Source organism: Pelodiscus sinensis, chromosome 5, assembly GCF_052426305.1.
Source record: "Pelodiscus sinensis isolate ZL-2025 chromosome 5, ASM5242630v1, whole genome shotgun sequence".
Taxonomy (NCBI): Eukaryota; Metazoa; Chordata; order Testudines; family Trionychidae; genus Pelodiscus; species Pelodiscus sinensis.
This window is the reverse complement of record NC_143056.1, coordinates 17,321,151-17,334,679: the sequence shown is the minus strand read 5'-3', so window position 1 is coordinate 17,334,679 and position 13,529 is coordinate 17,321,151.

Genomic DNA, 13,529 nt, shown 5'->3' with positions numbered 1-13,529 from the left:
AGCACTGGGAATCTCTTCCTGCAAAGTATTTGTAACAGGTGTGGGGGTGCTAGTCAATGAATACTGCTCTGAAATAGGTTTTAGCTACAGGGTTCCTGAGATGGAGTTTAGCGTTTTAGCTAGGGCTGTTCTCTGTCCAGTTTTTCCCAGGATTGTCCCTTTCTGGAAGTAGGTGTCCTGGAAAATCAGTACACCTGCCAGCTGTTTTATGGGCTCAGGGTGATGCCACACATCCCTTTTTTTTGTGTCTCCAAGGTGGCAATCTTAGGGGATGGTAGACTATGACAAACCAGTCTCAGGCAAGAGGAAGACTTCACACACAGGCCTTCACATAAAAGACACCGAGATAAACGGCAGTTTGTCTGACTCATGCAAGGAAAGTGGGACTTTGAGAAATGGGAGTCTCCCCTGAGGATATGTCTACACTGCAATTGGGAGGTGTGACTGCAGCATGTACAGACCAGCGTTCCCTCTAATGTGCGCGCTTGCACGGCTGTGCACAAAACATTCTAAGCCCGCCCACCTCCTCCATACAGCAACCCTCACCTTCCTGCTGGATTTGGAAGGTGACTGGAGTGGCTGCTCCCACAGTGGGGCCCAGTGGTGGACGGGAATGAGTATGGGGGGGGGCACGAAAGGGTAGTGCTACTCTGGTGGCTGGGGCTTAGTTGGGGATCAGCTTTTCTGGCTGCCGCTGGGTTTGGAGCAGTGGACAGGTGTCTGCCACCGGGATTTGGCGCTGTGGACAACTGGGTGTCTGCCACTGGGGTTTGCAGCCACATGATGGGCAGGTGTCTGCTGCCGGGGTTTGGGGCTACAAGCTGGTGTTTGCTGCCAGGGTTTGGGGCTGTGGGCGGGTGTCTGCTGCTGGGGTTTGGGGCTGCGGGTGGGTATCTGATGCTGGGGTTTGGGGCTGCGGGTGGGTGTCTGCCGCTGAGGTTTGGGGTGCAGGAAAGTGGGCTGGTGGCTGCTGCTGGGGTTTGGGGCTGTGGGTCAGGGACCAGGTGTCTGCCACCAGGGTTTGAGACTGTGGAGGGGCGGGTGGGTTGCTACAATGGACGTTTGCAGCCATGTAGTGGGCAGGTTGCTGCTACCGAAGTTTGGGGCAGTGGGCGAGCGGGGTGCTCCCACCGGGGGGTCGAGGCAGCCGGAGGGTTGCTGCCTGGAGCTTGGGGCAGCAGCTGCATGGCTGATGGGTGACTGCTCTGGGGCAGGGTTGTTTGGTTCAATCCCTGGAGTGGGAGTAAGGGTAGAAAAGATAGAATCGGATTAAGTGAGAGCAAAATCAGCATTTCTTCAGTCTTGAGTGGAACTGATTCTGATCACACACCGTTGTAAATCAGCAATAGTGAGAAAACAGGCATGCAAATAAACGTTTACACTGCTTTTAAAATAAAAACAGATGAACACAAAATAACATGCTGGGAGCTGTTTTACTACTCATTTTGTACTCGTTTTGGAGCTTACTCTGTAAATTTATTCTGTTTTGATCTGTCCTTGAAGACTAAAATGTAGGGTTTCTACAGCTGTTGGTGATATGCTTAATGTACTTGACATTCTCCCATTCTTGTACTGAAATAAAAGAATCTTTAAAAATGGAAAAAGAGGTTTGCTGTAGTAATCCTAAACAGTGGAATATGGAAAATCTAAACATTTTTCAATATTGCACAAAGCAAAGCCACAATCCATCTCAAATAGACATGTCTGTATTACTCAGCTTTATAAAGAGTGTTGGGGTGAGGGAAAAGGTTGTCTGATTTTGAACTAGAAACGAGAAACTGCTGGTTATGTTTCTAATAATAAGAGCGCAGGTGGAAGGAATGCTGTGCAACTCTTTATTTGTATTCTTCCTTGAAAAATTATTAATCTGAAAATATTACTTGCTTGGTGCTCTCTGTGAAACCACTGACAGTGAAATTTTTACTACCAAATAAAGCTAAAACTGTTTTCAAATGCATTCTTCATCTCCCAGTTCCGGTACAAACATTATTTACCAGCTTACCATAAGCTTCTTGTGCTTTTGCCATAAATTACATGTGTCAAGACCGAATGAATTCACTGTAGATGCACATTGGTAATAGATAGTTCTCCCCAGCTGGTGATTTATCTGGCTAGGAACTGTAATAGTGTCTTTAACTATACATTGAAGACATTTGTCTAAGAATCGAGCATGAATTGGCCCAGTGATGGTTCAGGTACATGTGATTCTGTTATTGTCAGCGTGTGCACACATGGTTCTGAAAAGCTGCAGTTTTCAGGCTGCTGCAGGTCAGTTATCTGTCAGTAGGCTTGGCTATGTCTATACTGGCCACTGCTTATGTCCTTCAGAAGTGTTACCTCTTGCCTCCGAAGACAAAAGTTTTGTGGTGGCATGTAGCGGTGTGATCAGTCTGTGGTGTGCAGGGGCCCTCTCTAGCTGACAATGTGAATGCCGCGTGTTGGGGGTGGAAGTATTTTGTCAGCAAAAGAGTTGATAAACAGCAGCTGCACTGCCCGATTTTAGCAGCATGCATGTGTTGCCACTGATCTCAGGAGCTAGTGCCCTGCCAGGCCCATCAAAGTGGAGGGCAGGGGGGAAAAGAGGGAAGTTTCCCTGGGACTCAGTGATTCTAAAGAGCCTGGGGCTCTGGCCACTGCTGCCACAGTATGAGCAACACTGCAGTGTGCTTGTTCTTGGCTTCCTATGGCTTCTATGGAACTGTGGACAGCGCAGATTGAGAGCAGCCTTGGGGCTAATCTAACATACTGAAAACTTTGCAGTATTAATTTTCTTTTTATTTGACTTCATATTAAATAAACATTTAAAGTCATGCACCTTGTTAATTATCCTTTCCTTTATTATTCTTTCTTCCATAACATTTTAATTATATCTATATATATATGAACAAACATACATGACCTCAAGATTGGTGTACAAGTCAAAACTCACTCCACTCATGGATGGAAAATCTCAGCGGGAACACTGGTACAGACATACCTGAGCTAGCTCAAGTGACAATTGCAGCAAATCTGCAGAAGCAGATGTAACTGCATGGACTAACCCAGGAACCAAGATGCATGCTGGCTGTGATATGCCTAAACATTCTGCACTTACACCTTCTGACTGAGGTGTAGGTATACACAGAGAGGGAAGAGCAGACTCTGGAGGAGGTGCTTTCTAGAAAGCAAACTGAAAGCAGGCTGGTTCCTGGAGATCTTGGGCTTGGTAGAAGAATGTCATATGGAGCCCGTTTTGTTCCTGTAACTCCAGAGGGAAGTCCATCTGAGTGGGATGTAGTGGAGTCTCCATCCCTAGAGGTGTTTAAGTCTCGGCTTGACAAAGCCCTGGTTGGGTTGATTTAGTTGGGATTGGTCCTGCCTGGAGCAGGGGGCTGGACTTGATGACCTTCTGAGGTCTCTTCCAGCTTTATGGTTCTATGATTCATAGTGAAGGGTGAGATTAGCTGAACCTGAGCATGCATGAGAACGGTTTCAAAATGATCTTTTCTGATGCTTTGTTCCACTTGCTAAATGAACATGCTCTAAGAAGGACACTTGTCCCTGTGTGTCACTGGTCACACTCCCGGAGGGAAGAGACACAGGTGTTCAGTCTAAACTGCATAGGAAAAAGCAGTTGTCTAAGATGGGTGGCAGGGGTAAGTGTGGGAGAATAGTGGATAAGTAAAGGCATGAAATCTGATACTTAGGAGGAGGGGCACTTTAAAACAAGAGGGGCAGGTAGCCCCCAGACCAAGCGCATTGCTTTTCTCAAGTGCATCATCCCACAAGATGTTCAGTCCCATTGCGTGTGTGCTGAAGTGCTTTGCAGGAGCAGGGATCTGAACTAGGGATATTAAATATCGGTTAATGGAATAGTTGGTTAACCTAATTAATTCTTATCGGTTAGTCGACTATTCTATAGCCCCTGGGCAGAACCTCTCTGGGGAAGGGGAGGGGTCTGAGCTCCTGGACCCAGCACAAGCCAGAACTGATCTGGGCTGCCTGCCCACCTGGCTCCTAATATTCTTTAAATGCATAACTGCAGCAGGGGTAAGTCCAGGACCCAGTGCAAGCTGGGACTGAGCTGGGCTGTTGACCAGCCTTCTAAAAAATGTACTGGCAAAGGGTCAGGGGGAAATGCGTGTATTCTATAGCATTAACCTATAAACTTTTGCTTATTGGTTATTTGGTTAATCAACCACACTATTACATCCCTAATCTGAGCCATTTCTGAAGCAGATATGTCAGCCTCTGCTATGTAATAAACACGCATGTTACCATGTCTTGACATGAATTGTCTGAGTCATAGGACCAGGAGGAGGAGTCCAGTACTGCAAACCTTAAAGGATCAGAAGCCCCAAATCCCATCCTGTCAGCTCTGGTGCTAGCAATACCGGGGTTCTCAATCTCTCTCATATTAGGGATCAAATGTTAATACACAAATTGCCTCATGGACCACTTCTCCTCTCATTCATAATCACACAGCCCACTTTTCTCAATGGCCATCCTGTTACATTCTCCAAGCAGCTACAGCACTTGCTTCCCCAGAAAAATAACAGCAGGGAAGCACTTGAAGTGGTGATGTTTTCTATGACCATAGCAGGGAAGATTGTGAAGTTCAAACTGCAGTCACCTCTGTCCATGAATCAGTTCTAATTTAACACCACCCTTGCAAAAGGTTTGGTTAACAGCTATGCATGCTGTCTTTGAACAGACACCAAGAAACAGGAACCATTCACCTTGCATGGGCTATTTCCCTAATTGCTTTGCTTTGGCAGACAGACTTGCACAGTTCCTACCCATGCTTAGACTGGCCAGACAGACCTCTTCCAGCCGGTGTTCTCACCCTTGCAAACCTACCACATTTCCTGTTCATCGAGGTTTCCACGCCCTTTTTGCTTTTCTCCATGAATCTTGTTTTCTGTACTATTTTTTGCCCCATCAAACACTATTTCCTAGCAGAGTGACTATGCAGGGTTTTCTATACATGTCGGCCCCGGATATTGCAGAGAAAATGCATCAGGAAACAGCTTTTATTAGATCAATTTCTGTTGGTAAGAGAGATGAGCTTTCGAATTTATCTAGGACTCTTTTCAGGCCTGGTGTCAAAGCTAAATACAAAGTTTGTTTAGCATAAGTAGTTAACGTATAGTCCAAGAGACCATACAAGATTAAATGACCAGTCACAGGGGAAAAGAAAAGGAGTGGGGAGGAGAAGGTGGGAGAATGGGGTGTTTTTAGTGAGTCATACACTGTTATAATAAACCATAAAGCCTGAGTCTCTATTCAGTCTATGACTTTTAGTGTCTAGCAAAGTTATGAATTTAAGCTTCCTTTGAGGGTGAGGACTGATAGGTCAGATATGAAGAGATCACGTTATGAAAAGCCTGGGATGTACATCTTAACACGTACAAAACCATTTTCACCAAACAAGGTGCCAGGGAGAAGACTGAATCATGGAACAGACCACTCAAATACCCCGAGAGAGAACCTATTTCATTAGAGAAATGAAACCTGCTCTGACCAAAGTCCTCAATTATCACATTCCACCCCACACTGGAACCCATATAAGATATCTTCAAACAACTTTCACCTATACACAATAGGCTACATCTACATTGGCAAGATTTTGCGCAAATACTTTTAACACAAGAGTTTTTGCGTTAAAGTATTTGTGCAAGAGAGCATCTACACTGGCATGTGCTTTTGCGCAAGAGATGTGCTTCTGCGCAAGAAAGAACACTTGCACAAGAGGGCTTTTTCCTGAGCGGGAGCATCATAGTTCTTGCACAAGAAGCACTGGTTTCTTACATTAGAATGTCTGTTCTTGCGCAAGAACTCCCCACCAGTGTAGACTGGTAGCAAGTTTTTGTGTAAAAGCGGCCGCTTTTGTGCAAAATCTTGCCAATGTAGACACAGCCAATGGAGAACTGATCCTGAAAGAAATATTTCCCGAACTTCCTCTTCTGTCCTTCATGCAACACTGCAAGCTATCTTAGCTCAGCATCAAAAACAAGCTCCCCACAGACTAGGACACACCAGCAGCACCAGATCCTACCAGAACAACAGATGCAACCTCTGCAGACATATCTCCACTTCTGTTGTGATCAACACACTCCACAACACACACTTCAAGATCCCGTACTTCAGGCAGTGCACTAAATGCTCCAACAACTTTGTGGGTGAAACCAGACAATCACTGCACTCACACAAGAACATGATAACAGACAACGTCATCTCACCTGTGGGCAAACATTTTCCACCAAGCGATTTCTCTGTACCTGACCTCCCATTCTTTATCCCCAAAGCCTGGGAGCTTAACTTCATGATTTTGCTAGACGCTAAAATTCATGGATTGGATTTATGGCTTATTTCAACAATCTATAACCTATGAAGTGCACCCCTGCCTTGCCTGCCCTTCCCCCTATGGCTGGATGAGTTAAACCCGGGGCTTTTCTCAGTTTCTTTCTGAGGACCTCCCACCATGCTATAAAAATTCCATGGCTCACATGCCATAACTACTGTTCTTCTGCATATCCAGTAGCTTAAAAATCAGAGTCAGCATTAGGGGATGGTATGCAGGGCGATTGCCCAAGGCCCCACACTACAGGGAACCCCGCAAAGCTAAGTTGCTCGGCTTTTGGCTTCAGCTGTGCAGGACTCAGGCTTCTGCTACAGTGACTCTAACTATGGCTCTTCTGCCTGGTTTACTTTGGCTGACCCCTTGAAACCTATTCACAGCCTCCTGCAGGGCCTTGGATCCCTGGCTGAGAACTGCTGGGTTAAAAGGCCACTTCACTATAGATGGTCCTTCGAAATATGTGTTAGCTACTAATACAAAACACTCTGTTCCACTTTGCATTTTGCTGTGACACTCTGAGCACGTGTCTCAGACCTGAAGGAGAACTCCGTGAATCTGGAACGCTTGTTTCTCTCACTAACAGAAGTGGACCCAGTAAAATATATTACCTGATCCACCTTGCAGCTGAGTGACTGGCATTTTCACTGTTTCATGTTGCCCTGCCCTTTGCATCACCTGTTACAAAGACAGGTCTGACCTTAAATGTAGTTTTTCCTAATTTGGTATTATTTAAGCCAGCAACCCCCTGGACCTACTAAGCAAACACACCCATCTCTGGATAATCTTATCTAGGGTTGCCAGATGGTTTCAACAAAAATACTGGACACACTTGACATTATATCACGATCTACATTACACCCTATTTAGAAAATACCGGACATTTCTATTTTCTCAATTTGTTTCCTGAACAGAAAGCTCAAATACTGGACTGTCCGGTTCAAAACTGGACACCTGGTAACCCTAATCTTGTCCTCCCTCTTGTTCCTTGTCTGGTCAGTCATTTGTCACCTTTAATCTAAATCCGGGATTGCAAGCTTGCTGGGGCCAGGATAGACTGTTATATATGTCTGTATAGTGCCGAATACAACCAGGCCCTGATTCTTGAGTGGAGCCCTTAGGCTCTACAGTAAAGCTAGCAATTTAAAATCCCAATCTCCAGCAATTTCCAACGTTCCTCTCCCTTGCTAATACTAAGATCATGATCTTCTTCTTCTTCTTCATCATCATCATCATAATTAGGCAACTACACTCTTGTTAGTCTCCCACCCTTTGGTAAGATCATGGCTGTACATGGATGAAATATCCTAATATTTGGACAATTGTGCTTAATTTTGTGAGTTTATATTTTGTCCATTAGGTTTTCTGAAATCTAGGTCTGTGGGGGTGGGTCATTTATACAACACGCTGGGACAAAGCCCTCAGCACGTATCATGTCAACATTAAAAAAAAACCACTGTAATATTTCACCCCTAAGTTTGTGCTGGCAATATAGTCAACATACTTCTGCTCCAAATCACTGAGTTTAGAAACAAACTTGAGTCAGCAGGGCTGGAAAGGTTAAACTCGTGATAGTCTATGGGCCAGATTTCTTGGGTCAGCAGACTGACACAAAGGAGTCATAAAGCAGGCACATCTGTCTTGGTAAGGACTTTCCCAAATAGGGGGAGATCCCCAACTACCACTTCCATCATCTCAGAGGGCATGTCTAAACTACATCCCTCTTTCGAAAGAGGGATATAAATTAGACATATTGAAATTGCAAATGAAGCCGAGAGTTGAATTTCCTGTGCTTCTGTTGCATAATGGCGGCTGCAAGTTCTTTCGAAAACGGGTATTTCGAAAGTGAAACCACCGTCTACACACGGTTCTTTAGAAAAAAAACCCTTTTTCGAAAAATCTTGTATTCCTCAAAAAATGAGGTTTACAGGATCTTTGAAAAAGGGTTTTTTTTCCTGAAAGAACCACGTCTAGATCGCAGTTTCACTTTTGAAATACCCGTTTTCGAAAGAACATGCAGCTGCCATTATGCAATTAAAGCACGAGAAATTCAAATCCTGGCTTAATTTGCAATTTTGATATGTCTAATTTACATCCCTCTTTCGAAAGAGGGATATAGTCTAGACATAGCCTCAGAGGACACAACTTAATGGGCAGGGCTAGGAAAAAAGAACCCAGCTGGAGTCCAGTAATCCCCCCCAGTATGGCCCCTAGGGACCACAAGATGTTGGCATAGTTTAGAGCAGTCTGAGAATTCTATAAATCACACTAGAGGCTGGGTCAGTGGAAAATGTTCTCCAGATTTGTGGAGATACAACCAGGTTTTTTATGACCATAGGTGGTGGGAATTGAAGGCCAGGCTAGTCTATACCTTTCCTAACCCAGGTTTTGGTCCCACTCATGCTTCACAGGGATGGCCTGCCCTCACTCTGCTTCTCTTCTGAAGACAGCAAGGGATCAGCTATAGCTGGCGGTCTGGAGCTCAGGTCTATGGCCAGGGCCTAGTGTTGCTGGAGGGGTCTGGAGCCAGTACCCGGGCTGGCCCTGAGGTTAGGCCAGCTGGTGCAGGCTGGCTGGGATCATGGGAATGAGATGGGGTATCCAGTGGGAGGACAGCGGTGCCTTGATTGGAAGGGGATGGGTCAGGAGGCTAACCTCTCCAAAGTGGGGGGTCACCCCACACCTATCTTTGGGTACGTCTAGACTACATGGCTCCGCCGTCGGAGCCATGTAGATTAGTTTACTCGACAAAGGGAAATGAAGCGGCAATTTAAATAATCGCCGCTTCATTTAAATAAAAATGGCCGCCGCGCTGTGCCGATCAGCTGTTTGTCAGCACAGGGTGGCAGTCTAGACAGGGATCTGCCGATCCCAGAACCCTTTGTTGGCAGATCCTTTATTTAAATCGCCACTTCATTTCCCTTTGTCTTCCTGCCTCATCTACGTGGCTCCGTCGCGGAGCCATGTAGTCTAGACGTACCCTTTATGACTCACCCTGAGCACAGTAGCAAATGTAGGTTTAAATCTACAGGGGAGGGTTAACTAGCTACCTCCCATAGTGGCTGCAGTAACAGACTATCCACACAGCTGAGAAAGGAAACACCGGGGAGCGGGATTATAAAAGAAAGAACAGCCATGCCTGAAGAGGAAGACAGCGTGAGTAGTGAAATTCAGAGCCGCACCATGCTGTTTGATCTGTTGAGGGGAAAACGTTGTTGCACTCTATTGCATTTTGATGGGCAAAGAGGAAGCCCTTGCCACCACAGTCACTATTTTTAAATATTAAAAAAAAAAAGAAAAAAAAAGGAGAGTGGCATAGACTGACTAATTCTGCACAGCTATTGTTAGTTTCCAATTCACACTTTCATCATGAGACTAGTAATATTTGGGTTTATTCTTTAAATTCCAGTTGCTAAACTAAACACTTGCAGAAGAAACTCAGCTTGGATTTAAAAGGAAAGCTATCTATGTTCAGAATCCACCTAGTTGCATGGAAAAGTTTTAAAATAAGACCTGTGTACTAAATACTTAAGAAACCCTTCATGATTCTTAAGCCAATCTCCTGATTTTCTGGGGCTGCCTTCTGATTTTTGAATGTGTGTGGTTGGTCACAGTGGGATAAGAATGGGAGGAGAGGACAAAATCAGGGTGTCAAGTCTCTAGATAACTGTGGGCTGCCAGAGAATGTTACTTTAGTAATAAATTACTACTCTAGCCCAGTGTTTCTTAACCAGTGGTACAAGTACCCTCAGGGGTACTCGAGAGAAGCCTGGGGGGTATGTCAATTTGGAGAAAACTGAATTTTTGTTTTAAGTTTTATAGCACTTTTATTATTTTTGTACTTTTTACACCTCAAAATTTCATCGCCCACCCGGCTACGATTAAGTTGTTTAAACAAGTGTGTTGCAATGGTAGAAAATTTTTGTGTGTGTCTGAAAACTGTAGGTACTTTTTAAAAAAAGAGGTACTTTATGAGAAACACTGCTCTAGCTGCTTGTAAAGAGAAATGCACTGCAATCTGTTCTCAGAACTATTCCTGCACTCTCACGACAGCGACAGAACCTATCTTCTTGCATTCAGTCATGATTTTATGATTTCATCAGTTTCAAAATCTTGGCACTAGAGTTTAAAGCAAATCCTACAGCCAGTCAAGAGCCAAGCAGTATTTTTTATTCCATGCACTATTAATTATCATCAGCTACCACTCACTAGAATTACCAATGCTTTTGTTCTCGCACGGGTGTGTTTTTTTTTCCAATGAAGAAATATGTTTCCGACTGTAAAGGGATTATTATCCTTAAGAGAGATTGCAAGCACCCCCAACAGATGCAATATGCTCTAATTAACATAGTGCTGACCATTGTTTGTGGTCTTAGTACTTGTCCAACTAGATTTTACAGACAAGTTCTACTTTGCAGACTTTTCTCAAAAGAGCCTGTAGAGTACTGCATTAGCACATGTGGGCAGACGCATGGCTGACCACATTTAAATATAAAGTGATAAAAACAAAACACAAATCACTTAAATAGAATTAATCACTTGCCTTGCTTTCTCAGATCAATCTTATTTCTGTCCTTCTTTCTGGAGGAACACCACGGTACTGTGAAGCTGTCTGCACCGGCTCTGGTGAGAAGATCGTTTAGAAGAATCAGGAAGTTACCATCAAGAGCAAATTATGCAATCAGAGCTTCTAAGGAGTTACAAAAACGCAAACTTTAACAGGAAACAAGTTACTAACATAGATAGGGTCAAGCACCTTGCGTTCATGCCACTTTTCACCCACATTTTGGAAGTGTTAGTGCTTCTGATGGTGAAAGAGAACAGCTTGATAAGGTTGGTGGGTTCTGCTACCAAGGTGCTTTCTTTTCTTCTGGAGTGGTAAGCTGAGTGAGAAGTCCTGGAACAACCTGAGCACTGGGGTGCACACTTGTGTCAGTCCCATGCCTTGCACAGCCACCTTACCAGCATTATAACTAACAAACTCTGCCAGGTGTGCGAATGACGTGGTGTGACACAAATGAGTCCAACAGGAAAAACCATACTCAGCAAGGTTTCAGATCATAAGGGGACTTTGAAAGGTGATCTTTTCCCTCAACCCACAATGTTGATGTTTTGCATCTATTTTTGTAGCATTTCCCAGGACATTTTGAACAAACTAAAGCCTGAAAAGAAAGGCCTTACCCATATGATATGCCCTGGTGTCTCCTGTATGGATGTTCCTGGCCATTCCTCATACTGCTGGGAAATACCACTGGAGCAGAAGGAAATTTCTACCGCAGCTGGCCTCCCCTGTGCCTGAGGTGTGGGACAGCGCTCCCTGAATCCAGCCTTCATTTAGCCTGTTTTACCTGTACTGGCAGGGGGGCAGTGAAGGATGTAGCAGCGGGAGCAACACTCTTTTATGGGACTTGAGATAATGAGGCAAGTCTGGCTTCTAGAGTTGGTTGGGTAGTAGGTGTGAGGCAGAGATTGTCCTGCCTACTCTTTTGGCTGCCACGGGTGGAACATCGCAGCCTAGATGAGAGAAGCAGGCCTCATGAAAGGAAGGATGATTTGGAGGTTAATACACTAGAGTGGGTCTCAGGTGAGCTGCGCCCAATTCTTGGCTCTGCCGAAGACTCACTGTGTGCCCATATCACTTTATCTCTCTGTGCCTCAGCCCCTCAGCTGCAGAATGAGGATAAATCCTCCCGATTTCCTTGGGTATTATAAAGGTCAATGCATGAATGTCTGTAAGACACTCAGGTACCACAATGATGGGGTCACAGGCGCTCCTAGCCAGACAGAAGAGGTTTAGCAGCAGGAGGGAAAGGCAATGAAGGACCAAAAACAGCAGTGATGGAGCTAAGAGCAAACCTTGGTGCTTTTTCTAAAAGATCTGCTCTGGGAGTTATTCTAGGGAAATTTTATGGGCCATGATGGAAGCCAGACTCACCATGGTCCCTTCTGTCTTTCTTGACTCTCTTTCTTGGAGGAACACCAAGGTGCCGTGTAGCTGGCTACACTGGCTGTGGCTAAAGCATCGTGGATAAGAAACCAGCCCTAAGAGCTTACTTTCAAGAGTGCATTATGCAATTAGACACGCTAAGGAGTTTAAAAAAATGCAAACTGAACAGGCAATATGAGTTACAATATAGATAGGCACAAACACTTTGATTCTGCTGCATTGACTCAGGCTAAACAGCACCTTGCTCCTTCTTAGAACCATTGACTATAAAAGGAATTATTGGGCTCTTGGTAATTTGAAGAACAACTTAGTCATTTAAATGCCTAAATATGGATTTAGGAGCCTAATTTGGGTGCCTGTATTTGGAAGATCTCAGGCTTTAGTATTACCACAACAGAGGATACTGATTGAAACAACTGCAGCAGGAAATATCCCAACTGTCTACCTGAAAGTATATCACTTTTCCAAATATGCTTGTAGCAGAGTGACAGAAAACAGCTACAGGCAGCTGAGGAAGTCAGACTCACAGTGGTCCCTTGTGGCCTTACACTCTGTGACAGTCACTTAGCACCTCTGTTCTCTGTTCTTCCTCTGCAAGTTGGGGATACCAACACTGCCCTGCCTCAGAGAGGTGTTCCCCACTATGGCGGGGTGTCTGAGCACTGGGGCTGCCACGTGCCTCCTATTCTCTGCTTGCAATAGTGTACTGGGCTGCCATACTTTGGTCTGGTTTTGGTGATGGGGGTCAGCCCTGGGAGGTGCTAGTGTCCTGTGTACGCTTGTTAAATGTAGTTTAATCAACTAATTGACTAGTTGATGGATTTTCTATAGACTAATAGATTAGTCGATAAGCGAGGGAACTGCAGTGGGGGAAGCTTTCACCCCTGAAGCTAACACCATTGTGACTCTGCCTTTTAAACACATTTAAAGCCTGTTGGCTCTTAATGCATTTAAAAGGCTGGTGTGCAATGAGAAGGGGCTGGCAATCATCTGTCCAGGGTCGCTTCGCTTCTGATTTTTAAATGTATTAAGAGCCAGCAGGCACTTATTATATTTAAAAAGCAGAGGTGCAGCCCCCGGTCCCTACTACTCCCCCTGCCTCCCCTGCCACCGGTGGAAATGGTGCTGGGAGGGGAACCGGCTTTTAAGCTGGTCTCCTCCAGCACTAGCTGCTGCTCCCCCTCTGATAAAGGCAGCAAACAGGGGAAGTGCCTAGTCGAGGGAATAGTTGACTATCCAATAAGC